Source organism: Oryx dammah, unplaced genomic scaffold (genome assembly GCF_014754425.2).
Source record: "Oryx dammah isolate SB20612 unplaced genomic scaffold, SCBI_Odam_1.1 HiC_scaffold_29, whole genome shotgun sequence".
In the NCBI taxonomy this organism is placed as follows: Eukaryota; Metazoa; Chordata; class Mammalia; order Artiodactyla; family Bovidae; genus Oryx; species Oryx dammah.
The window spans coordinates 79,545,957-79,570,950 of NW_024070213.1; positions in this window are offsets into that span (position 1 = coordinate 79,545,957).

The window sequence follows — 24,994 nt, forward strand, 5'->3', positions numbered from 1 at the left end:
AAGACTAACTCTTAACCATCTTCTTTCAAGTTGGATACTTTAATGAGAGTTTCTCAAAGTGTCATCCTCAATATCCTATGTCAGGAACATCTGGAAAGTCTAACTAAAAATGCAGGTTCTAAGGCCCCACCCGTCTTCCTAATCCAGTATTGGCTGTAGTGAGGAATAAAAATATGGGTTTTAACAGCATGCCCAAGTGATACCTAAGCATGCTAAACTCTGAGAACCACAGCCTCATAGGCACGAGGCAGATATTTGCTGACTGGCTTTACTGACACCCCTCGGATACTCTCAGGATAAGTCTTTGAAGGCCACAGGGATCAGCAGGCTGGGCCTAAGAGTGGAATTTGTACATGCATTCATTTAACAATCATGAGCTTACTAGGCTGGTTACGGGTATATGATGGGGAGTTAGATAGAAACAGTCTCTGCCCCAGTGGATGTATAACTTCAGAACCTGGAAATAGTCCCTTCCTCAGTATTTTCTCTTTATTTCTCTTTCTGATTCCTCATATGCTTTATATGTATCTTCTATTAGTCAGACTGTGTTCTATTATGATCAGGACAGATAAAGAGCTTTCCCCTCTTACAGAGTTTACATTTCAGAAAGGAGAAAAGGAAAATAAACAAGTAAACCCAACCCCCCAAGTTAATCACAGATCATGATAATCACAAAGACATAAATAAACAAAGTGTGAAGAGATTGACTTTAAAGGATGAGGTCGCATTTGAGCTGAGAATTGATGGATGAAGGTCTTTGGGTCATGACTGCAAACTGGGGCAGACTGATGAGTCATTTGAAGCACACAGGCCTAAGACGGAGTGATGATGATGATAATAATGATAATGACAGCTATTACTTGTTGAGCATTTCCTGTGCATCAGACTGTGTATGAAACATTTTATGTGCTCTATTGTATGCAGTCTTGGCGGGAAGCCTAGAGATAGGTGTTATTACTCCCACTTTCCGATGAAGAAACTGAGGAAGCCCGGAGATGTTAACTGTGTTGTTTGGGTCAAACAGCTATTAAGTGGCAGATGGAACAATTAAACTTAGCTCTGTGTGATGGCAAAGCCTGCACTCTTTGGCACTACACCTTTTTCCTTTTTGGTGGTACGAGGCTGCTGATGCTGACTGCAGAGGAGCATGACGAAATAGGAAGTTCACGGGCTTCTTATGATGAGGAGGATGGCTAATATTAAAAACATTTAATAGTAACAATTTAACACTGTTGAGCAACTACTCTGTACAAGGCACTGAGCAAAACGCCTTGTATTTATTAACTTGTATGATTCTCGGAACAATCCTTTGAGATACAGGTGACAAAATTGGGGTTTAGAGAGGTTAAGCAACTTGGCCAAAGCCCCTCATCTAATAAGTGGCAGAACCAGAGTCACACTTAACAAGTTCTGATCCTGAATATTGACTGTCTCCCCTCTGCTTCCCTCGTGAAAGGAGCTAGGGTCTGTGCAAGGGCCTTGGACACACTTAAACACAGAGCTTCCCTGGCCGCACTAGTGGTAAAGAACCAGCCTGCCAATGTGGGAGATGCGTGAGGGACTCGGGTTCAGTCCCTGGGTTGAGAAGATCCCCTGGAGGAGGGCATGGCAACCTACACCAGTATTCTTGGATGGAGAATCCCATGGACAGAGGAGCAGGTTTTGGTCCATACGGGCACAAAGAATTGGACACTTGAGAAACACGTGAGGACTAACACGGCTGTCTTAGCACACACACACAGAGGAAAGCTCAAAATAATCAACCTCCCCCAAACCCGCCATAGCTGCTTTTCTTCTGGCCTGGCTCCTGGTGCCTGCGACCTCTTCTCTTGTCACTTTGGGACATTTGCTTCAGAATCACAGTGCTTTTCCTCTTCTGTGCTGATTTATGAGAGGTGACTGTTATTGGCAAGTACCCAGGCATGTCACAGGAGAATTTGCCACTGTTTTCTATCTTTAGAATGAATGCTGTCAATCCAGGGTTAAATTGCCTTCAATCATTAACAAGCCAGGTTTGTCTGTCACCATCTTTCCATAGGGAAGGGACTGCTGAAAGCCGGGTGCAGAGGAGTGAGTTGCGCTAGGAGGAGGCTGCCTGCCTGGTTCAGAGGCTCGAGGAGTGAAGCTGTAGTGAAGACTCAGAAAACTAGGCTGGAGAGGAAGGTGGAATCTCCCAGGGTTGTGATTTCCCCCAGGAGGCTTGAAGCTCCTTGGAATGGAAGGTAGATGGAGAAAGAAAAAGTAAACATTAGCATTTTTCCTAGTGTGGTCCTTTCTGCTGGTTCATATTGAATCAACAATAGCACCACAAAAGCTCCAGTCTTTATTATGTGTCTCTGTACAACAGCAATGATGGTATTGGATGGCAGTGAATATCCAGTTTGTGATTCCACTTTGTTGATTTACTTTTCAATAACAATTAAAGTATGAGACTTATCTCATTCCTGGCAAATCCACTACTTTGAGAGTTTTTGACCCGTTCTGCTTGGGCTGTTCTGTGGCTTGGATGGAGTTACATGTGGAGGATGACCTGGCCCATTCTCCTCACCCTTTGAGTTACTCTGGGTTGGGATTAGTGGGATATGGCTTCATTCCCTGTGATTTGGGGTTGATCAGGGTTGGGTTTGGGGGAAAAACTAGGGCTCATTCTCAATCCACCAACCCTAAATTTTCAGGTCCCTACCAGTGCAATTTCAACATTGGCCAGCTGGTCGCACATTTTGGAGTTCCTATTATTTTTTCAAACTTAAATCTAGAAAGATGATGGGATCTTATGCATTCAAAGAGTGGTTTTATCTTCACCTTAATCTTGGACTTTGGTTTATCATTGGTGTTCCATCTTCTTTTCTGTCCAGGCTTGTCTATAATTAGCTATTCATATGACATGCATTTAAAACTGTTCATCGCCCCAAAAGGATTAACAGTAGGTTTGTACAATATTTTACAGTACAGTTTTATTATTAGAACTTTTTGAAAAAGCTCTGAATGTGTAGGTGGCATCTCTAATGTGTAGAGTTGAAAAGAGCAGGAAACCAAGGGATCACTCACCTGGTCTCCGGTTCTTGCTTCGGCACCAACTAGCTTTGTGACAGTGGGCCAATGCCCTTGTCTTTTTCTGTCTCAGCCTCCACATTTGCAAAGCAAGGCCACAGGTGAAGGGTGGAGGATGGGGAGGCTGCACTAGCTGACTCCTATGCATCCTTCCAACTATGATTATTTTTTCATGAAAGTGACCTTTGACTTCTATAAACTGTCCTTTTGTGTTACTGTCAAAGGCAGTGACTTGACTTGAATGTGCTTATATTTTAGCACACCAACATATGGTTTCTATCCTTATTTTAAAATCATGATGGAAATCTTTGCAGTGAATTCAGATGCCAGCCTGGCTTCACAGGCTCGGATTTCTTTGGTGTGACACTTGGGTGAAAAGGTTTCCACTGATTCTGTTAAATTGTAGGACATGGGTTTCCAAATTGCAACTTTGAACATAATCTGTTCTTCTTAGCCCAGGCTTTGTTGAAGCCTTAGGCAGCAGATATCAAAAAATCAGCCAGCTTTATGCACTGACTTTTTTTCTTTAAAATCTTTTTGGCAAGCTTCACTGTGCTTGTCTCACCCTCATACACAAGGGGACTACTTTCCCAGTTAATAGAAGAGCTAAAGACCAGGCTAACAGGTTTGCTGCCGTGCTAATATGGAATAATCTCTGATAACTATAATTAACTTGTATGCGCCTGTCATAGGTTGACTCACCAGAACATTCACACCCTGCAGGATTGCTATTCCTCTTTGAGAGGCAAGCAGATGCTTCCACCAGCTATCTGAAGCCCCAGTGCTGCAGCCTCAGTTTTGTACGCATTTATCCTCGGCAGAAGCACCATCTATTTTAGGAAGGTATTTTGACGTTACCTCTGGGCTACAGTTTCTCCAAAAATGCACTCAGTGAACAGAACAGCTCTCTCCCATGTGACAGTCAGCCCCAGCACGTGGTGTGGCAGAGGAAGCTGGCCTGAGACCAAAGCAGCTCATCAGCACTGGGTTTATTCTGGGGCTCAGTTCCCCGCCGTTCGCTGACAGTTCTGACTGGCTTCCTCTCCTGGTAGCCACTCCTGTTGTGTAGAAGGGCTGGACAAGGTGCTGGGGAATTCTCACTAGAGTGTATTCATGAAAATGAGGCTGTTGCCGGGCTTCCCATTGGGGCTCTTCTGAGGACATTTCAGAAGGATAGTCTTTTCCTTGGTAATGCTGTGGGCTGCCTGGCTCCTCAGCGAAAGTTGTTCTTCCTTGTATGGGTTTAGGAGAGCGCTATGTAGACTATCTGCTCCCTCTCTCTTCCGCAAAGGTGAGAATCAGGATGAGGAAGCATTTAGAAAACAAAAGAAATACACAGACCTATTTAATATACAAATAAATGTGCATAGAAATAAAAAATAAGGGGTTTATATGAAACAAGGCCATGATTTTATTTTCTAGATTTGGGCAAGGTAGAATTGTATCAGACAAGACAGAGCTAACCCAGTGAGAATAAGGTAGTGAAGTCTGCATAGGCATTAGTAGTGAGTGGATGTTTCCAAGTGGTTTCTTAATGAAATAAACTCTAAGGATGCTGTGATGGTCATTTTTTTTCTGAACCTTTTTTTTTTTTTTTGGTTTCCTGGAAGTCTATCTTCTTCATATTCTCAAACCCTAACCCCCAGCACCTAAGCCACATTAGTAAGAGAATCTGCTGCTGGTTGCTACTGACATTTACCAAAAACACAAAGTGCCTCAGAGGAAAGAGAAGAGGAGTCTGTTCTTAAAGCTGTTTATAGTAAATATTTTTAAAATTACAGAGTAGCGGCTGTCAAGTTTTCTGAGGTAAAACAATATTTGATTTGTTTTCAGGCATCTTGGGAAAGTCTTAACTTGTTCTTTCTGAAATTTTCCTTCATTTTCCCCCCTTTTTTTTAAGGATCATGAATTTCCCCAAATGGTTTCTTATGTCAGTCATTAGAAGTAGTACAAATTTATGTGTGTGTGCGTGTTAGTTGCTCAGTCATATTTGACTCTTTGTGACCCCCATGGACTGTAGCCCACCAGACTCCTCTGTCCATGGGATTTCCCAGGAAAGAATACTGGAGTGGGTCGTCATTTCCTCCTCCAGGGAAGTGCAAATTCATAAACCTCTCTAATATTATCCTGTGAAAAGGCAGGTCTCACCACAACATATGTCTGAGTCAAGAAAGTTATACAGACTGTTGACAGGAAGGTCTGTGTGTGTGATCCATCACCTTGGCAAAACCAGAAAAACTCCCTTAAAAAAATTATACTTCAAAGCCAGGCAACATCTTCAAAATTTTCCTGTTTTCTTTTAACCATTAATGATAGTCCCTATTTGTTATTCTTTAAAATGCTAGCATTTCCAGAGTGAATGAATAGGAATTCTTATTAAGGAGATAAGCAGGGCAACACTGCAAAGAAGATAGGGCATTTTCTAGATAGGATAATCTGTTGTTACTTTAATTACAATATTTTCAGTTAAATTGTTTCGATTGTTGGGCCACTGCAAAATAAAATACAGTTTACATTTTTCTTCATTTTTAGAGTTTAAACAAAGCATTATTTTAAATGACAGCAAAAATAACACTCCAGGATTTTCACCTTTAGAATTCCAATTTTGGTTTTTTTTCTGATTAAATGGGATCTCAAAAAAAGTGTATCTGAGTATAAAAAGAAATATCTGGAATACAATTACTTAAAAATGTTCCGTTTTTGCATTTATAATACATTTCAGAATGTGGAATGAATATTTTATGCAAAATCTACTTTTGACTTGAAGATGGTTTTATATTTAAGTCTCTACCCAAATGTATTCTCAAAAAGAATATATTCAGTCACCCATTGTTTTCATGTCCAAGCTACTGTCAGAAGAAGGGAGTTTGGCGATATTCCAAAAGTAATTTTTCCATTTGTAGAAAAGATGAATTAACATCTTTATGCTAATGTGGTATGCTCAGCTGACCTTTGATTCTTTCTATGGTTAAGTAAATATATGGCATAATTTTTAGGTTTTCCTTTGAAAACGTAAGTCTATCACATCTATCAAAACTCCAAGGTTGGAAGTTCAGGTTTTGTTGAACATCAAGTATACATTGTGGACTCCCCTCACAGTATCTTAGTTTTCACAGAAAATAGGTGAATGTGTGAGGGCTGTGGACAAAGGCAGAAATGTCTTGGTAAAGTACCGTTTGGCATGGAGTACTGTGTCTGCACGACTCATCCTTCCTTCTCTTCTCTAGTTCCATCTCCTGTGCTTGGTCAGGCTGGGACTCCTGGTCTCTGAGCTCTCTCTCCTCTCTGGGCTCTGGTGGTGGGAAGGTTTGTGAGCTACTACTTTTGGCATAAGGTTGACTGAGCTGAAACACATCTTCCATTGAGCCAGAGCTTAAAAGCTCTACCGCCCTCTGTGAAAAGCCGTTAAGTCTGCCAATACCTGACTAAAGCAGCTAAAAGGTACTACTGCGTAGTCCTGTTACCAAACACAAGGTCATGTGCCTGATGCACAGAGAGGACAAACATATCCAAAATGTCAGAGTTGGAGTAGAAAAAGGCTTATTGCAGGGCCTGCAAGGAGACCGGGTAGCTCATGCCTCAAAACCCCTGAAGCTCCTGAAGGGTTTTGGCAACGCATTTTTAAAGGTAAGATGAGGAAAGGGCAAAGTTGGTTGTTGTAAACTTCTTGGTGTAGTAATCCTTTATTCTTGCAGCTTTCCACACAGGTCAGGTCACAATGTTCTTGTAACCCTATAATGAGACAGATGATATTCTCTGTTCTGCAACTTTTTATTGCTATATGAGTAGAAAAGTGTTACCCTTAGAGGTCAGAGCCTTGGGAATGGGCTATCCTATATATTTCAGGCTATAGGCAACATTCTTAACTTGAAGCAGAAGTAACAGAATACAAAAGTCAAAAAATGGATCTAATATGGCGTCAGATATTGTTCTTCCCTATTATATTCCTATCATATCCTATATTACATGAGTTATAGGTATACATAACCGTATACAGGAGTTGGTGATGGACAGGGAGGCCTGGCGTGCTGCGATTCATGGGGTTGCAAAGAGTCGGACACGACTGAGCAACTGAACTGAACTGAACTCAACTCAACTCAACTGAACCATATACAGGACTTAGAAGATACAGACTTAGAGTCATAGAAGATCAGGGCTGGAAGGAGATTTTGAGGTCATTTTGGGCAGTGAGTTTCAGAGTTTCCCAAAGTATGAATGTTGGGGAGGGGGTCAGAAAGGAAGGCTCAGGCCTTTTCAACAAGAGGAAGCTAACTATTGTTTTATATATTGTGGTTCTGAGTAGTATTTCTTCAGGGAAGAAGTGCTCTGCCATTTTCCCCACTAACCTATTTGAGAACCACTGAGCCTGTCTTTATACAAGTAGGAAAACAGAGGTCCAGATTTATGCTGGGTGTTAATTCAATGTAACTTGCAAATACAGAGATTTTACCTAGGATGGAAATTCTTGCATAGCTAGTACCATGTATCATTTGATGGAAACTTCTTAGCTGGAAAGCCATGAACAAAATGTTTATAATGGCCCATTTCTGGGATTGTTCCACTGTTGCAACAAACACCCTCAGCACGTGCGCATGTATGTGGGGGTGTGGCGACGCATATGCTGCTTGAATTAGGTTGTGGAGCCATTAATGCAACAAGTCTGCAGAACTTGGGGATTAGTCTGGTCCCTTCAGTAGCTGAGGGAGCAGTGCTTGGAACACTTCCTAATTTTTCCCACAATATGGCAGGCGCCACTTTCTGTAGGAATCAGACTGTAAATCCAATCTCAAACCCCTGGGCCCCATTGCCACTAATGTGGCTTTGATAATGGTGCTGATTGAAGACCTTTGGATGTTTGGGAGAGGTCATTAATTTAATGAGAATGTTCTGTTCTGGGTGTGGCACCCAGGCCCTTGAGTGCACAGCATGTCGGTGGGAGGGCCAACAGGACATGGTCACTGGAAGCTGGTGTGGTAAAGAAGCCAATAGCCATGGCTTCTTTACAATCTGATCAAAATTGTTTGTTCTAAGTTTTCAGAGTTCACCTCATGAAACTCAACATCCTGTTCCTTCCTGTGCACTACATTCAGTTCAGTGTGGTCCAACAAACATCTCTATATAGTCTGTGCCAGTCATGGGCCGTGAACCTCATGTGAAGGATTCTGTGTTAACTTGGGCCAGGATATCTATATTTCTTTCCAATAGATTATTTAAAAATAGGTTTAAATGGGATTGACAGACTGATGGGTATAAGCTTAATGTCCATCAAAATAATATTGTAAATGAATGGAGTAAGGAAGTGGCAGAACCCACCTAAGTGGTCAGTCAATTCCAATCCATCATTGTCAACTGGAAACGTAGGCTTTGTTGTTGCCATATCATCTAAATTATATGAAGTAAGGGATCCAGACTTAAAAAATGTTGCATATCCTAGTTTTTAAACATTGGCAGCTTAGTGAAAAAAAAAAAAAAAGGTAAAAGCCCATGTCTGTGAGCTGTTCTCTTGTTCCCAGAAAGCCCAGTTTGTGACTAATGCTTTAAACTCACCTTTGAAGGTGATCCCCGCATTTGTAGTTGACTGTCCTGCTACGGGAAACATATTGTCTCTGAGGCTGTGATGCTGGAAGCTTGCGCTGCACATATGGTTTTGTGGACATATTGTGGGCAGCCAATGAATATTAATCACCTGCAGCAGTTTTATCACCACTGTTATGCAAGCTTGAGAAAGCCATTGTAAAGCAGTTAGTAGCAAACCTGCAACAGTCATTGTGGGACTGCTTTGGAAAATGATGATCCAGAAATAGATTTCACTCACACATTTAAAAGCAATTATGAGCCGTGAGAGAAATATGATAATGCAATGGTCCAAAGGCTGAGGTGTTTTAAAATAATTTCTATGGATTGAAGAACTGAGTACCTTGCCTTCCATAAAGATTTAGTATATATATGCAACTTCGTTTCATGGAAACCATAAAATGTTCATTTGCTTGATTGGTATGACGACTGTAGCTGCTTCTTCTCCATTATTATAATCATAAGCACTTACCTTCCAGATTTTACAATTGTAGAGACAAAATTTAAGAGATCAGTCCCTGGAGAGAATAAAAGATACGTTTTTTATGAAATGAGGTGACAGTGTGTACATTGCTTCTAACAAATAAATGCCCTTGATATAGACTGAGAGTTTGCTTTTCTCCAAATCATATAATGGCATTTGGAGGTGGGACCTCTCGGAGGTGATTAGGTCATGAGAATGCAGCCCTCATAAGTAGAATTAGTGGCTTTATACAGGAAACCCCAAAGAGCTCCCCTACCCCTTCTACCATGTGAGGACACAGTGAAAAGGTGGCTGTCTGTGAACATGAAAAAAGAACCTCATCAGTCAACAAATTTATGCCTCGCACTTGTACTTCCCAGTCTCCAGAACCGTGAGAAATAAATGTCTGTTGTTTATATGCCAACTGGTAGTCTATGGTATTTTGCTACAGAAACCAGAACAGACTAAGACAGCCCTTATAATTAAAATTCACAACTCCAAAGCTGCCCTTAATAGAATACTTGATAACATCAGTATTTAGGACTAAGAACAATCTTAAACAGATGATCTACTTCAACTCTGGGATGCACAGAGAAGTCAAGTGACACAGACAAACAGCCCAAGTCTCCAGCACCAGGTACAGGAATCTAGCGCATTTATAGTTTTAATACTTGTAGTTTCAATCACATACCAATGATCTCAAATCCATGACATGTAGTGTTTGTAGTTTTGCTGAAGCAGGGATTGCATGCGTGCATGCATAGCGATATGAGCGCTTTGAAATGAGTCACTTTACCGGTGAATGAGCCTAGCTGACTGTATCTAATCTCAACCTGGTTGTGCTGTTTTCTGCTCTAAAGGGGTCGTTTGGATTGTTTGGTTTCCTTTATTGCCTGCCTGTAGCAAGATTTCAATCAGATGCTTCTTAAATGAAGGAATGAATGGAAGACTACCGTTTTATGGAGAAAATTACATGTTGTAGAAGCATTTGCAATATGAGTATTCACATTTTCTCATGCTGTTAGTCTTTGTGAATGTTAAGGGTCCACTGTAGTTTGTATTAATAGAAATGATATTCAGATAAGGAGGTAGAGTCTTCAGTGGTTTCTCCCAAAGGAATCTAAACCAGTCTCATGAATTTGTGGGGTTAAAAGGTAAGACTGAAATAAAGACTTAAAAATATCGAATCAGATTCTTCTAGTTCTAAAACTGCCTATGAAAGCTACATCAGCCCATTCCAGTAAATCTCTGTACTGTTTGATAAATTATTGCCTTAGGGATAAAAAATGTTATGTCTAGGTGTTGGATAGTGTCATATGATCAAAATTCCCCTTCTGAATATATGTGTTTAACTTGGGCAAGGCACTCAGCCTTTCTTCTTGGTTTCCTCATCTATGAAATTGACAGTGACACCTGGTGCCAGAGGGTGTCTGGAAGTTCAGAGGGAGCCCTTTAGGAAGGTGTGTTGGGTACTCCCTGGTGTCCTTCCTAGCAGGCTGCCTCTCCTTCCTCTGTTGAACAGTAGTCGCCTGCTTGCTTGTTTGTGAGTATCCACATCAAGCTATTATTTGGGAGTGGGGAGAGGAATGTCTTGCTGCCTTTTGTATCCCTCTCAGTTATTGAATGACTACAGGGCATAATGCAAAGGTAAGGACCTATTAGAATTCCATCTAGGAAGTCTGGTTTTTCTAAGTTGATGGTAGAAGGCGATGGCACCCCACTCCAGTACTCTTGCCTGGAAAATCCCATGGATGGAGGAGCCTGGTGGGCTGCAGTCCAGGGGGACGCTAAGAGTTGGACACGACTGAGCGACTTCACTTTCACTTTCACTTTCATGCCTTGGAGAAGGAAATGGCACCCCACTCCAGTGTTCCTGCCTGGAGAATCCCAGGGGCGGGGAGCCTGGTGGGCTGCCGTCTATGGGGTTGCACAGAGTCGGACACGACTGAAGCGACTTAGCGGCAGCAGCAGGTATTCCTGCAGACACCCCTGTTAGTCCAACCAATGTACTCTGCTAAGTGGAGAAAGGTGGGAAGGTTGTGTGTGTGTCGGGGGGGTACATGGTATACAACAAAGAGGGGTCCTTTCTTGAATTTTGCAGTGGGTTGCATTCAGGCTCGTTGTGTTACGTCACTGCCGCATACTGTAGCAAGATCATTGTTTCAAAGACTGGTTTCTTTTGTTAAGCAAAAAAAAAAAAAAAGATAGAAAATTATAGAAGCAGAATTGGGAAAGTCCATGGCTCTGAGATTACATTTAATACAATAATGTGTTTACTTGCTATAATATTTTATGGTTTTGTTCTCCCCAAAGCACCATTTACAATGGTTTTACTAAAGGGTTTCAAGTCATCTTGGTACGTAATCTTTTGTTTATGTGTCTTTTAATTACCCAGATCAGTTTTTCCTTGACTATAGCTCATCTTTATTCTTTTCAGAGGGCTTGCCAGGATCGCTTAGGGGGCACCAGCTTTCTTGCTAGACAGCCAGAAAAACCACTATATATTTGTTCTGGGGAATCATAAAAAAATTAAAAGGTGTAAGGGAGTGGTCTTTGTAATCATACACTCCTCTTGAGCTCCAAACCAGTTGTGTGCTCTCTCCTGAGCCTAAACCCAAAGCTATATATGGTATTGGTATGAAACAGCATCATGCTAGAGATAATTATGTCTGTCTTGAGGACTCGACCCAACCAGGCTGACACTTCATAAGGAAAGTCTTGTGATGCTGGCATACTTAGCATTTGCCTGGGGCAGTTTGCAAACCTACTCTATTAAAGACACAGGCCCTTCTAAGGGAACGGCTCTGGGCTTGGAACTCCTCAAAACTTTTCACTTTAAGCTAATAGCAGGCTTTCCTCTGGGCACAGAATCAAGTAAATATATATTTAAAATGAATTTCTGATGTCCAATCATAAATGTATAATGTCTGGAAGACATAACATTTTTGGAGAGCAGAGATCTGTGACAAACACATGTTCATAGTTGCTTCGTTATTATAAAATTTGACCTGAAATCCTGTGATATATGTCTCCTGGGGGAAAAAATACTGAACTCCATTGTTCTATCAATTGTGGATAATCTAATTCAGTTGCATTGTGCAGAAGAGGAAGCAAGAGCCCCAGAGTATACCTTGCTTGGTGTCCCCCTGTTCAGCCCAGTCCTGGCCTCTACAACCAACCTAACCCCAGGCAGAAGCCTGAAGGATTTCCACCCAGACCCTGAGACTCTGTGGCAAATTAGTGTTTCTGCTGGTCTGGCTTTTTGTCCAGCTTCGCCCTGGGTCCCAGCTCTGAAAACTGTGTTTCTGATCTGTCTTGTTCCCATGTACCTGACTCCTGCTCAAAGTCACCGAGAGCCCTGGTCCTTCTAAAACTGAGTCTTCTGCTCCTGCTGGTTTCCTTTCTAGTGCCTGGAGCCTTTACTCTCACAGAACAAGTGACAGAAGCCCTGATGATGATGAATATATTCTTATATAGGATATTATGTTAATAATAATAAACAATATTAGGCACATGCTTATTGCTCTACATGTATCATCCTTCTTAATCTTTACAGACAATTTATAAGGTAAATTTGTAAATTGATAATATTAAATTTATAAAGTAGGTAATATTAATATGCCTGCCTCCCCAGCCAGGGCCAGTTTCAGTCCAGCCCCACTCAGTCTGCCCTGTTCTGCTACTGTTGATTCAGCTGTGCCCCTGGTGTGATACTCGTTTGCTGCTGACTCAACGGGATGGTGGGAAAACAGATGGGGGTTTGACTTGAGACCAACGCTGAGACTGTACAGAGAAAAAAAAAAACCCACAACATTAAGTGAGTAGTTTATTTGCACTTTAGGAAAAAAATTAAACCTCTGATGTAACTTTTGAAATTCAGGAACACAACTCCATAAATCTTTATAAAGATCTTCATAAAGATATTGTTCATAAATATTCAGGGATAACCTCATACATTTTTCAAAATTGATTATATGGTAAAAATGTTAATCAGTCTGTAAAACTTGTACTTTTCTCAGAGTAGATATGGTAAAAACTCATCCCTTGGCTTTCACAGTACATTTAGCTCAGAACCACTTGAAACTGAGCTCTCGGTTCATTATTGATGCTCTCATCAGATTGTACTTATGTGTACTCATGTATCCACATTCCCATCTGCCTCTCTGTATCTTCATATATTCTTACAATACTTGATTTTTGACCTATCTAAGTCATCTATGTCGGTCCCATACCATTTAGGCCATTCCCCATACCTAATTCCTCTCTGTCCCCAAACAAACCTCCGTTTCTTATATATTTATACTTTTGCTAACCGTCTACACATAGTTTTATTTACTCTGGCATCTACATCCCATTCTTTTAACCTTGACCTGTCTCTGCAGTTTCTAGTCAGGTGACTTTGGGTGACCTGGATAAACCACTCTCTGCCTCTGAGACACTGTCTTTGAGGAGGCAGATAATAGCCACTCATGCAAAGTACTTAAAAGAGTGGCAGGCATGTAGGAAATGTTTAATACAGGATGGCTAAGTGTTCTCTCCATTACAGACAGGTAGCTCTGATTTAAGAATTGTCCCATCTCCCACTCTACCATATGGGCAAAGGGCTCCAGTTCTGGGTAGAATGAAAATAATACTATTTTCCGAGCACCTTCTCTTGCTAAGCACTTGCATTATTTCACTTAGTCCTTCCAGCAATCACCAAAGAGGCCAGTGCCATCACATCATTACAGGTCTGGAGTCATGACTAGTCTGGATTTCAGGAAGTATTGTTCCTCCCTTGCTTCTCAGAGATCAGATTTCTGAACATGTCCTATGTCATCTTTGTGCTTGCTTGAGGTGCCCATGCAGTTTGCAGGGTGTCTTGTGGGTTTCCACATGAGAGGAGACCAGTGAACAGGAGCAGGGGCGGTCTTTGGGGATGCTATAAGAGACTTTCAATGTTTTAGAGAAGTGGAGGGCCTTCTGGTTACAGAAGTGTGTATACCTCCTGGTTACTTTGTGGAAAAAAAGATCTCTTGAGTACTGAGAGAGATTAGGGAGTGGTAGAATTGTGGGATAATGTTAATTAAAAAATAGAAACATTTTGTGAAATAACTTGCTTACTTCTGTTCTTGAGATGAATCATTGAGGGTTATTTGAAAAGGACTGGAAGCTCCTAGCAATGCCTTATCTGAGAGTGAGGAACCGAGTGGCAGGGAGCCCCAAGACCTGCCCATTGTCAATTCTCTGCAGTAGCCCTGCCAGAACCTGCATTGTGGATCCTCCGGGGCAGGGGCAAGGTTTGGACCAAGGCTTCCTTCAGGCACCCTGCTGTGTCTCTTCTGAAGGGAGTAACAGGGTAGGGAACCCTGGGGAGACTTTTGCCTCTACTTCCAATGCATGTGCATTTGCTAAGTATTAAAACTTCTGAAAAAAGAAAAAAAAGACCTCTGTTGTGCTTCCCTGGTGACTCAGATGGTAAAAAGTCCATCTGCAATGCAGGAGACCTGGGTTCGACACCTGGTTCGGAAAGATCCTCTGGGGAAAGGAATGGTAACCCAATCCAGTATTCTTGACTGGAGAATTCCATGAATAGAGAAGCCTGGCAGGCTATAGTCCATGAGTTGCAAAGAGTCAAACATGATTGAGCGATTATAACTAACTAGGATTTCTGTTAGAGAGCTGGAGAGGAAAATACAAGACTTGATCCTAAACTCTAATGTTTGAGTCTTTAACATTGCTAATATAGGTTCTAAAGGGAAGAGAGCAGAGGAAACTGTCTGGGCAAATGCAACCGTTTTGTTGTTATGGGGCTTTGGTCTCAAATCCCAATGGTTGAGATGAGCTAGGTTGGAGCTTGTGTCAGCAGTGAACCTGCCCTTTGCCTGTCTAGGTTCAGGTGGAAGATGAAAAGCAGAAAGATAAGTTCAAGGTGAATTAAGTCTATATAGGAATAAGAGCCAATAAAACATAATCTTAAAGTTATATGTGAATGAGAGAATGCTATGCATGTGAATGAGAAAGAGTGTGGGCTGGCCTTACCGGCATCTCCAGCTTCTGTGCTGGACTTCATTATGTGTAGAACCATCTCAAGCATGGTCCTGGTGTGCTCCCTTCTCAGGAAACAGTGAGATCATGTGGGAGCAACCTTCAGCTTTTCCCAGTAGCTGAAGTGTGCCTAAAACATGCATTACAGTAATCTTAGAGGGAGTTCTCTCAGAGAAGGCAATGGCACCCCATTCCAGTACTCTTGCCTGGAAAATCCTTTGGACGGAGGAGCCTGGTAGGCTGCAGTCAATGGGGTTGCTAGGAGTTGGATACGACTGAGCAACTTCACTTTCACTTTTCACTTTCATGCAGGAAATGGCAACCCATGCCAGCGGTCTTGCCTGGAGAATCCCAGGGACGGGGAAGCATGGTGGGTTGCCGTCTCTGGGGTCGCACAGAGTCGGACACGACTGAAGTGACTTAGCAGCAGCAGCAGAGGGAGTTCTCTAAGGAAAAGCGTATTGCCTGGGGCCAGGAATTTTAGTAGCCTACAGTCATTTTCAAACTCTTTTCTGTGAAGGGATACTTCTTTTAGGCATAAAACCTATGAAACTCTAATATGTAAACTATAAAAATTATATTCTATCTGCATAAGTTTATTTTATGAGCTCAAATGTAGTGAAGCTTTGCTACATACTATCTTTAATGGATATATAACATGAGAAGGTTGAGGGGACAACTGTTTACTGAAAAGGAGGCTTCAAACCAAATTTTCAAAAGAAATAAAAAGTTCAGTAATACAGTTATAAAGATGCTCAACATCACTCATTATCAGGGAAATGCAAATCAAGACCACAATGAGGTACCATTTCACACCAGTCAGAATGGCTGCGATCCAAAAATCTGCAAGCAATAAATGCTGGAGAGGGTGTGGAGAAAAGGGAACCCTCTTACACTGTTGGTGGGAATGCAAACTAGTACAGCCACTATGGAGAACAGTGTGGAGATTCCTTAAAAAACTCAAATAGAACTGCCTTATGACCCAGCAATCCCACTGCTGGGCATACACACTGAGGAAACCAGAATTGAAAGAGACACGTGTACCCCAGTGTTCATCACAGCACTGTTTATAATAGCCAGGACATGGAAACAACCTAGATGTCCATCAGCAGATGAATGGATAAGAGAGCTGTGGTACACAATGGAGTATTACTCAGCAATTAAAAAGAATACATTTGAATCAGTTCTAATGAGGTGGATGAAACTGGAGCTGATTATACAGAGTGAAGTAAGCCAGAAAGAAAAACACCAATACAGTATACTAACACATATATATGGAATTTAGAAAGATGGTAATGATAACCCTGTATGCAAGACAGCAAAAGAGACACAGATGTATAGAATGGACTTTTGGACTCTGAGGGAGAGGGTGGGATGATTTGGGAGAATGGCATTGAAACATGTATACTATCATGTAAGAAATGAATCGCCAGTCTATGTTTGATACAGGATACAGGATGCTTGGCGCTGGTGCACGGGGATGATCCAGAGAGATGATATGGGGTGGGAGGTGGGAGGGGGGTTCAGGATTGGGAACTCATGTACACCCGTGGTGGATTCATGTCAATGTATGGCAAAACCAATACAGTATTGTAAAGTAAAATAAAGTAAAAATAAAAATAAAATAAAAATAAAATAAAATAAAATAAAGAGAGATGTGAATTTATGTAAAAAAAAAAAAAAACCCTAATAGTTTTACAGGCTGCATACAGTTTTCTCCATGAAGTAGTCTGAATAAGACACTAATGGAGAATGCTCAAAGAGATAAATAAAAGAGTGATTTTCATTAAAAAGGTCAAGAAATTATGAAACAAGATCTGCTAAAAATGAAAAAAAGTTTAGGGAGACAAAGAGCAATTAAGAAAATGGAGAATCAGTTGCAATGCCCAAAACATCTTTAATAGGAATTCATGAAGAATAAACTAGTGTTAATGGTGGAGAATTAATATTTTGAAAGGTGGTAAACAATGAACTGGAACTGAAAAAAGACATAGGTCTTTGAGTACTCTGAGGACCAATCCCACAATGGATAAAAATAAATTCATAAGTAGATAGATGATGGTGAAATTGCAGACTATCAAGGTGCTTGCTAGGGCTGCCATAACAAAGTGTCACAATTTAGGTGGCCTAACAAGAGAATTGTATTTTCTCCCCATTCTGGAGGCTAGAAATCCAAGACCAAGGCGCCAGCAGGGTTGGCAGGGTTGGTTTCTTCTGGAGGTCTCTCTGCTTGGCTTGCAAATGGTCATCTTCTCACTGTGTCTTCACTGAGTCTTAGCTTAGTGCCTGTCTGTGTCCTGATCTCCTTCTTATAAGGACACCAGAAAGGTGGGATTAGGTCCACTCTGCTGGCCTCATTTCAACTTTATCACTTCATTATTGGCTCTGTGTGCAAATATAGTCACATTCTGAAATGTTGAGATTCAACAACGTGAATTTTGAGGAGCATATGGCTTGGGCTGTAACATAAAATTAAGGAATAAAATCTTAAGACTGTCAATGAAAAAGACTCTCACAAAGGAGAGGCCATCAGACTTGACTGCAGCCTAAGGGAGCATGAGCTTCCATTTACTGAGAAGGGATAGCAGTTATATATCTGAATTTTTAAAAAAGCTAAAATATTGTTAAAATGAAGCACAGTTAAGTAGATAATTTTGTCAAGGCTGCAATACTAATAAGTGAGAGAATTAGGCTTTGATTTTAAGCAGTTTGATACCCTCAGCCTATATTTTCAATCATTTGGCTACTATTAGGAACAAAAAAATTATTATTTTAAAAATAACAAGGAAATATCATGAACAATTGGTGTTAATAAATTTGAAAACTTAGGTAAATTTTGTACTTTTTGAAAAATATAAATTATTAATGCTGTTGTTCAGTCACTAAGTCATGTCTGACTCTTTGATGCCCCATGTACTGTAGCACCCCAGGTTCCTCTGTCCTCCACTCCTCTCAGAGTTTGTTCAAATTCATGTCCATTGAGGTGGTGATGCTATCAAACCATCTCATCCTCTGCCTCCCTCTTCTCTTTTTTTCCTTCAGTCTTTCCCATCAGCAGGCTCTTTTCCAGTGAATCATCCCTGTGCATCACGTGACCAAAGTATTAGAGATTTAGCTTCAGCATCAGTTCTTCCAATGAATATTTTGGTTGATTTTGTTTAGGACTGACTGGTTTGAGCTCTTTGGACTCCAAAGGACTCTCAAGAATCTTTTCTAGCACCACAATTTGAAAGCATCAACTTGTTGGTACTCAGTCTATTTTATGGTCCAACTCTCACATCTGTACATGACTACTGGAAAAACCATAGCTTTGACTATACAGACCTTTGTCAGCGAAGTGATATCTCTGCTTTTTAATACACTGTCTAGGTTTGTCATAGCTTTCCTTCCAAGGAGCAAGCATCTTTTAATTTTGTGACTGCAGTTACTGTCTCAGTAATCTTGGAGCCCAAGGAAATAAAATCTGTCACTGCTTCCACTTTTCCCCCTTCTATTTGCCATGAAAGGATGAGACTGGATGCCATGATCTTAGTTTTTAGAATGTTGAGTTTCAAGCCAGTTTTTTTCACTCTCCTCTTTCACCCTTATCAAGAGTCTCTCTAGTGCATCTTTACTTTCTGCCATTAGAGTGGTATCATCTGCATATCTGAAGTTGTTGATATTTCTCCCCGCAACCTTGATTCCAGCTTATGATTCATCCAGCCTGGCGTTTCACATGATGTACTCTGCATAGACGTTAAATAAGGAGGGTGATGATACACAGCCTTGTCGTACTCCGTTCCCAGTTGGGAACCAGTCAGTTGTTTCATGTCCAGTTCTGTTACTTCTTGACCTATATACAGGTTTCTCAGGAGACAGGTAAGGTGGTCTGGTACTTCCATCTCTTTAAGAATTTTCCACAGTTTGTTGTGATCCACATAGGCAAAGGCTTTAGCATAGTCAATGAAGCTGATGTTTTCCTTTGTTTATTCTATGGTTCAACAAATGTTGGCAATTTGATCTCTGGTTCCTTGGTCTTTCCTAAATCTCACTTGTATATCTGGAAATTCTTGGTTCACATACTGCTGAAGCCTGTCTTGAAGGATTTTAGAAATAACATTGCTACCATGTGAAATGAGCACAATTGTGTGGTAGTTTGAACATTCTTTGGCCTTGTCCTTCTTTGGGATTAGAATGAAAACTGACCTTTTCCAATCCTGTGGCCACTGATGAGTTTTCCAAATTTGCTGACATACTGAGCGCAGCACTTTAACAGCATTATCTTTAAGGATTTGAAATAGTTCATCTGGACTTCCATCACCTCCATTTATGAATGAACTTTATTCATAATAATGCTTCCTAGGACCCACTTGACTTCGTACTCTAGGATGTCCGGCTCTAGGTGAGTGACCACACCATTGTGGTTATCTCGGTCATCAAGACTTTATTTTTGTATAGTTCTGTGTATTCTTGCCACCTCCTTAATCTCTTCTGCTTCTGTTAGGTCCTTACTGTTTCTGTCCTTTATTTTGCCCATCCCTGCATGAAATGTTCCCTTGATAGTTCCAATTTTCTTGAAGAGATCTCTAGTCTTTCCCATTCTGTTGTTTTCCTCTATTTCTTTACATTATTCATTTAAGAAGTCCTTTTTATCTCTTTGCTATTCTCTGGAACTCAGCATTCAGTTGGGTATATCTTTCCCTTTCTCCCTTGGTTTTTGCTTCTTTTCTTAACATTGACACAAAGGAAATAGAAAACTTGATTAAATTTCAATTCCTACAGATATTTAATGCCAAGTCAAAAATCTTCTCTTCTACGAAGTAAACAGGCCCACATAGTTTTACTGGCTATTTTCAATAACATGTTCAAAATAGATATTTTTTTATGTTATATAAACAGTTTCAAAGCATTAAAAAGATACCCAAGAAACCCACTTAGCTTGTGTTAGAACACTAGGAGAATTTTGACACTTAAGCCAGAAGAAGAGCAGCATAAGAAAAAATGTTATAGATCATTTTTAATAATACAGAATGTTTCAAATAAAAAAATGCTTAAATAAGCTAATTTATCATAAAAAATCTATTAAAAGGTACATAAATTAATAGATTAAATTTAAAAATTTCTTAAAGATGCAAAAAAAGCATTTGATGAAACTTAATAATTCTCAATTATGACAATTATAAAATGTGGATAGAAGGAAATTTCCTTTCCCTAATAAAGTATGTCTACTTGATTTCCACAGTAATATCAAGTAACAATGAGACCTTAAAATCATCTCATTAAAGTCAGGAAGAACTCAAGGATGTCCTGAGTCAATATTTCTTTTGAACTTGGTACTTGAGATTCTAGTGAATGAATAAGACAAGTCAAAGAAAAAAGATTAAAAAGGGAGAGATCAAACTATTCTTATTTGCAGGTGATAGGATTCAACCCTAGAAAATAAAAGAGAGTTTACAAGTAAATTCTTAGAAATAGTAGTAAGTTTAGCAACATTGATTGCTGGCTATAAGATCAACATAAAAATATCAAAAACATTCTGTACAAATAGAAAATGAAGTTGAATGATCCTTTTATAATAAGAACCAAAAATAGAAAGTATAGAAATAAATCTAACAAAGATGTACAGAATCTTCATGAAGAAAATTCCTAAACATAGAAAGACACAGAAAGACAAAAGAAAACTGAATAAACAAGGAGATAGATAATACACATGACTAAAACAAATCAGTATTGTAACGATTGCAATTCTCCTCAAACCCATGTATTTAATGTAACTCTAATCAAATGTTATAAGGGTATTTATGGTACTCAATCCTAAAATTAACATTAAATAGCAAATTATGAAAAATAAGAAAACTGTGAAGGTTAACAATATAGGGAGACTTGTCTTATCATATCTCAAGGTCTATTACACTGTAACAATTAATAATTCAAACAGTCAGAAAAACAGAGAGCCCAGAAACAGACACATGTGTACATATGACAGGGGTGACATTTCAATCTAAAATGTCATGTAAAAGAAAGGAGAGAATATTCAATAATTTTTTCCTGGACCAATCAGTTAACTATTTATAAAAAAAGTAAATTCTTCATGGAAACTATACAAAAACCATTCCATGTATATTCAAGGCATAAGTATGAAGTGAAAGCAAAAATAATATGTTAGATGAAAATATAGAAAAATATCTGTATAACCTTAGGGTAAGAATGAAATCAGTAGAGACACCACAAAAAACACAAAGTATGAAAGAATACATTTATATATTTGCCTACATTAACACTTGAACTAAATGTTCGACAGAAGGCACTGTAAGAGTCAAAAGAGAAGTCACCAAACAGAAACAGATATTTGTTATGTGTGTAACTGACAAAAAATATTGAAGAGACTCCTTATATAAAGTTTATTTATTTATTTTTTTGCAAAGTCCCTAATGCCTTTTGTTTCAGTCAAAAAAAAAATCTATTTATATATTTTCCTTCTTTTAAATTTCCCCATTTGTTGTAAAATCAATTTACACAGCTTTTCTTTTCTTTCTTTCTTTTTTTTTTTTTTGAAGCAGATGATAAGAAATATCTATTTCTGGCCTACAGGAGACATCAACCAAATTATTAATTAACTACTCACAACCTCTATAACTTTTAGAATAACATTCTAAAGTAATTACACAGTTTTTCTAAAGGTTACATTCAGCTAACTCAACAACCCACCGCTCACTAGTCCTGTAAAGTTCAGGAACGATGGACATGACAGGGGCTCTGGAGTCCAATGGCCTGGGTTTAAGCCTGGCTTTGCTGTCACTAGTTAGGTGAGCTTCAACAGCTTGCTGAATTTCTTCAGGCATCTGCCTCATTTATAAAGGAGGTCATGGTATTTTAGGAGAGCTATGAGAATTATGTAAGGGGCTTTGCTGGTAGCTTAGATGGTAAAGAATCTACCTACAATGCAGGAGACACAGGTTCCATCCTTAGGGTGGGAAGAGCCCCTGCAGAAGAGAATGGCTATCAACTCCAGTATTCTCTCCAGAGAATTCCATGGAGAGAGGAGCTTGGTGGGCTACAGTCCATGGGTTGCAAAGAGTCAGACATGACTGAGCAACTAACACTTTGACACATATAAGGCTTACACAGTGCTTGGCACAAAGTCACTGGTGATTATCAAATTCTACCTGTGCCCATACTATTATGTTTAATCACATGAAGGGCCAACGTCCACTTTTGCTTGAGAGATGCAAAATACAGATGCAGAACAGTAAGCACAGAATGCAATAATTAAAACATGTTGTTGTATGGCAAAACCAATACAGTATTGTAAAGTGAAAAAAAAAGAGTACACCTTTGTACACATATGCTTTTTGTACATAGATTCTCTCTAAAAGAATGTGCTTACCTAGAAAACATGTTTACCTCAAAACAGAACTGAGGGAGTGAAGGGGAGGAAATAGAGGAAGAAATAGGGGAGGAAATAATAGGGGAGGAAATTTGGGAACGCATGTACACCTGTGGTGGATTCATGTCAATCTATGCCAAAACCAATACAGAATTGTAAAGTAAAAATTAAAAATAAATAAATAAATTAAAAAAAAAAAAAATTAAAAAAAAAAAATAAAACTATGAAGTTACTTTTATTTTTTTAACATGATTTTGTTTATTTATTAAAAAAATTTTTTTTTACTTTACAATAGTGTATTGGTTTTGCCATACATTGCCATACATTGATTCCTTATTTAAAGCTTTATATGGAGTAATCTTATAAATTAAGAAGAAAAGAACAACCCAAGAGAAAATGGGCAAAAGAAACAAAAAAAAATCTAAAATAGGGGAATTAAAATGGACAATAAACATATGAAAAGATGCACAAATTAACAAATAATTTGGGAAATAAAAATTAAAAGAAAAATGAACTATAATATCATGCCCATCAGAGAGTCATAAATGAACAATATCAAGTGCTGTGGAGGACATAGAGCAGTTAGGGAGAACACTTTGGAGAGTACTTTGGCAATATCTTGTGATTTTGTATCTCAGTGTTCTCAATGAAACAGCTATTCTGCATCTAGGTATAGCCTTAGAGAAACCTTACACTCGTGATCAAGGAGTCTCATTGATTGTGATGTTATTAACAGAAGAGGTTCATGGCCTCAGTTCAGTTAGTTCAGTCACTCAATCGTGTCCGACTCTTTGTGACCCCGTGGACTACAGCACGCCAGGCTTCCCTGTCCATTACCAACTCCTGGAGCTTGCGCAAATTCATATCCATTGAATTGGTGATGTCATCCAATCATCCCATTCTCTGTTGTCCCCTTCTCCTCTCGCCTTCAATCTTACCCCACAATCAGGGTCTTTTCCAGTGAGTCAGTTCTTTGCATCAGGTGGCCAAAGTATTGTAGTTTCAGCTTCAGCGTCAGTCCTTCCAATGAATATTCAGGATTGATTTTCTTTAGGATGGACTGGTAGGATCTCCTTGCAGTCCAAGGGACTTTCATGAGTCTTCTCCAACACCAGAGTTCAAAAGCATCAATTCTTCGGTGCTCAGCTTTCTTTATAGTCCAACTCTCACATCCATACATGACTACTGGAAAAACCTTAGCTTTGACTATATGGACCTTTGTCGGTAGAGTAATGTCTCTGCTTTTTAAAATGCAGTCTAGGTTGGTCATAGCTTTTCTTCCAAGGAGCAAGTTTAATTTCATGGCTGCAGTCAACATCTGAAGTGATTTTGGCGCCCAAGAAAATAGTCTCTCAGGGCCTCAATATCTATTAATATGAGAATCAGTATACAGTGATATTGTCATGCAATAGTGACAAATAACTTACCAGTTTAAAATGAATGAATTACAACCAGATGGTGTATCAATATGGACAAATCTCAAAAAAAATTGCTTAGCAAAAACCCCCCACAAGAGAACAGGATGGTTATTGTAAATATATATATATATATATATATACACACACACACAAAGTAAAGTAAGACATTACTATATATAAACATGACTATTAAAGCTATATAAAATAAAAAACAGACTATATTAAAGAGATATTTTCACTGGAGCAGAAAGAATGGAATGGCTTGAATTTTCAACTGTATCTGTAATGTTTCATTTCCAAACAAAGCAAAGCATAATAAAACAGGCAAATATGGAAAAATGTTCAAAATGTTATTTTCTATAATGTCAATAGAAAAAATTTCAGTTTCAATGGAAATATTTCATAGTTAAAAATAAATCACAACACTTATTTGGAAGAAAGTCTTTCAATGAGAAAAATGGACTTTGAGCAAAAAGTCTTAATATGTCATAGGGGACTGATAGGTTTACCACATGATCTGGATAAAAGTACAGTACAGTGCCTTTTAACTGGAACAGTCTAGAGCACTGATTTTCAAGCATTTAGAAATGTATTATGTCAAACTCCAGTATATGAAACAGACTAGTTCTAGTTTACTAAGGTAATTTATTTCATTATATATCCTTATAAAATACATATGTATAAATCTACAAAAATGAATATACATTCACTAGAATGCAGGGAGAATAGATTAAGAACTTCTATTATCAGTAAGAGAAAGAACTCAATAGAAAAATTTTTAGAGGATACCCGAATGGCCAATAAACACATGAAAAAGTTTTTAACACTGCTAGTCTGCCAGGGGACCATATATCCTGGGAATAGTCCCAGTTTACTCTGCTAAAAATTTAAAACTCTCTAAAAACTTAAAAACATCTCCTTTCACTTTTGGTTTAAATGATACATCTTGTGGTTGCCCTACTTATACCAAGGGAATACCAATTTCAATCCCAGTGAGATACCATCAAGTACCAGAATTGGCAATGCCAATGGTTGGCTAGGATGGGAGAGAGTACTAACTTAAAATGCTTCCCAGAAAAGCCTCATGGCTCTTTC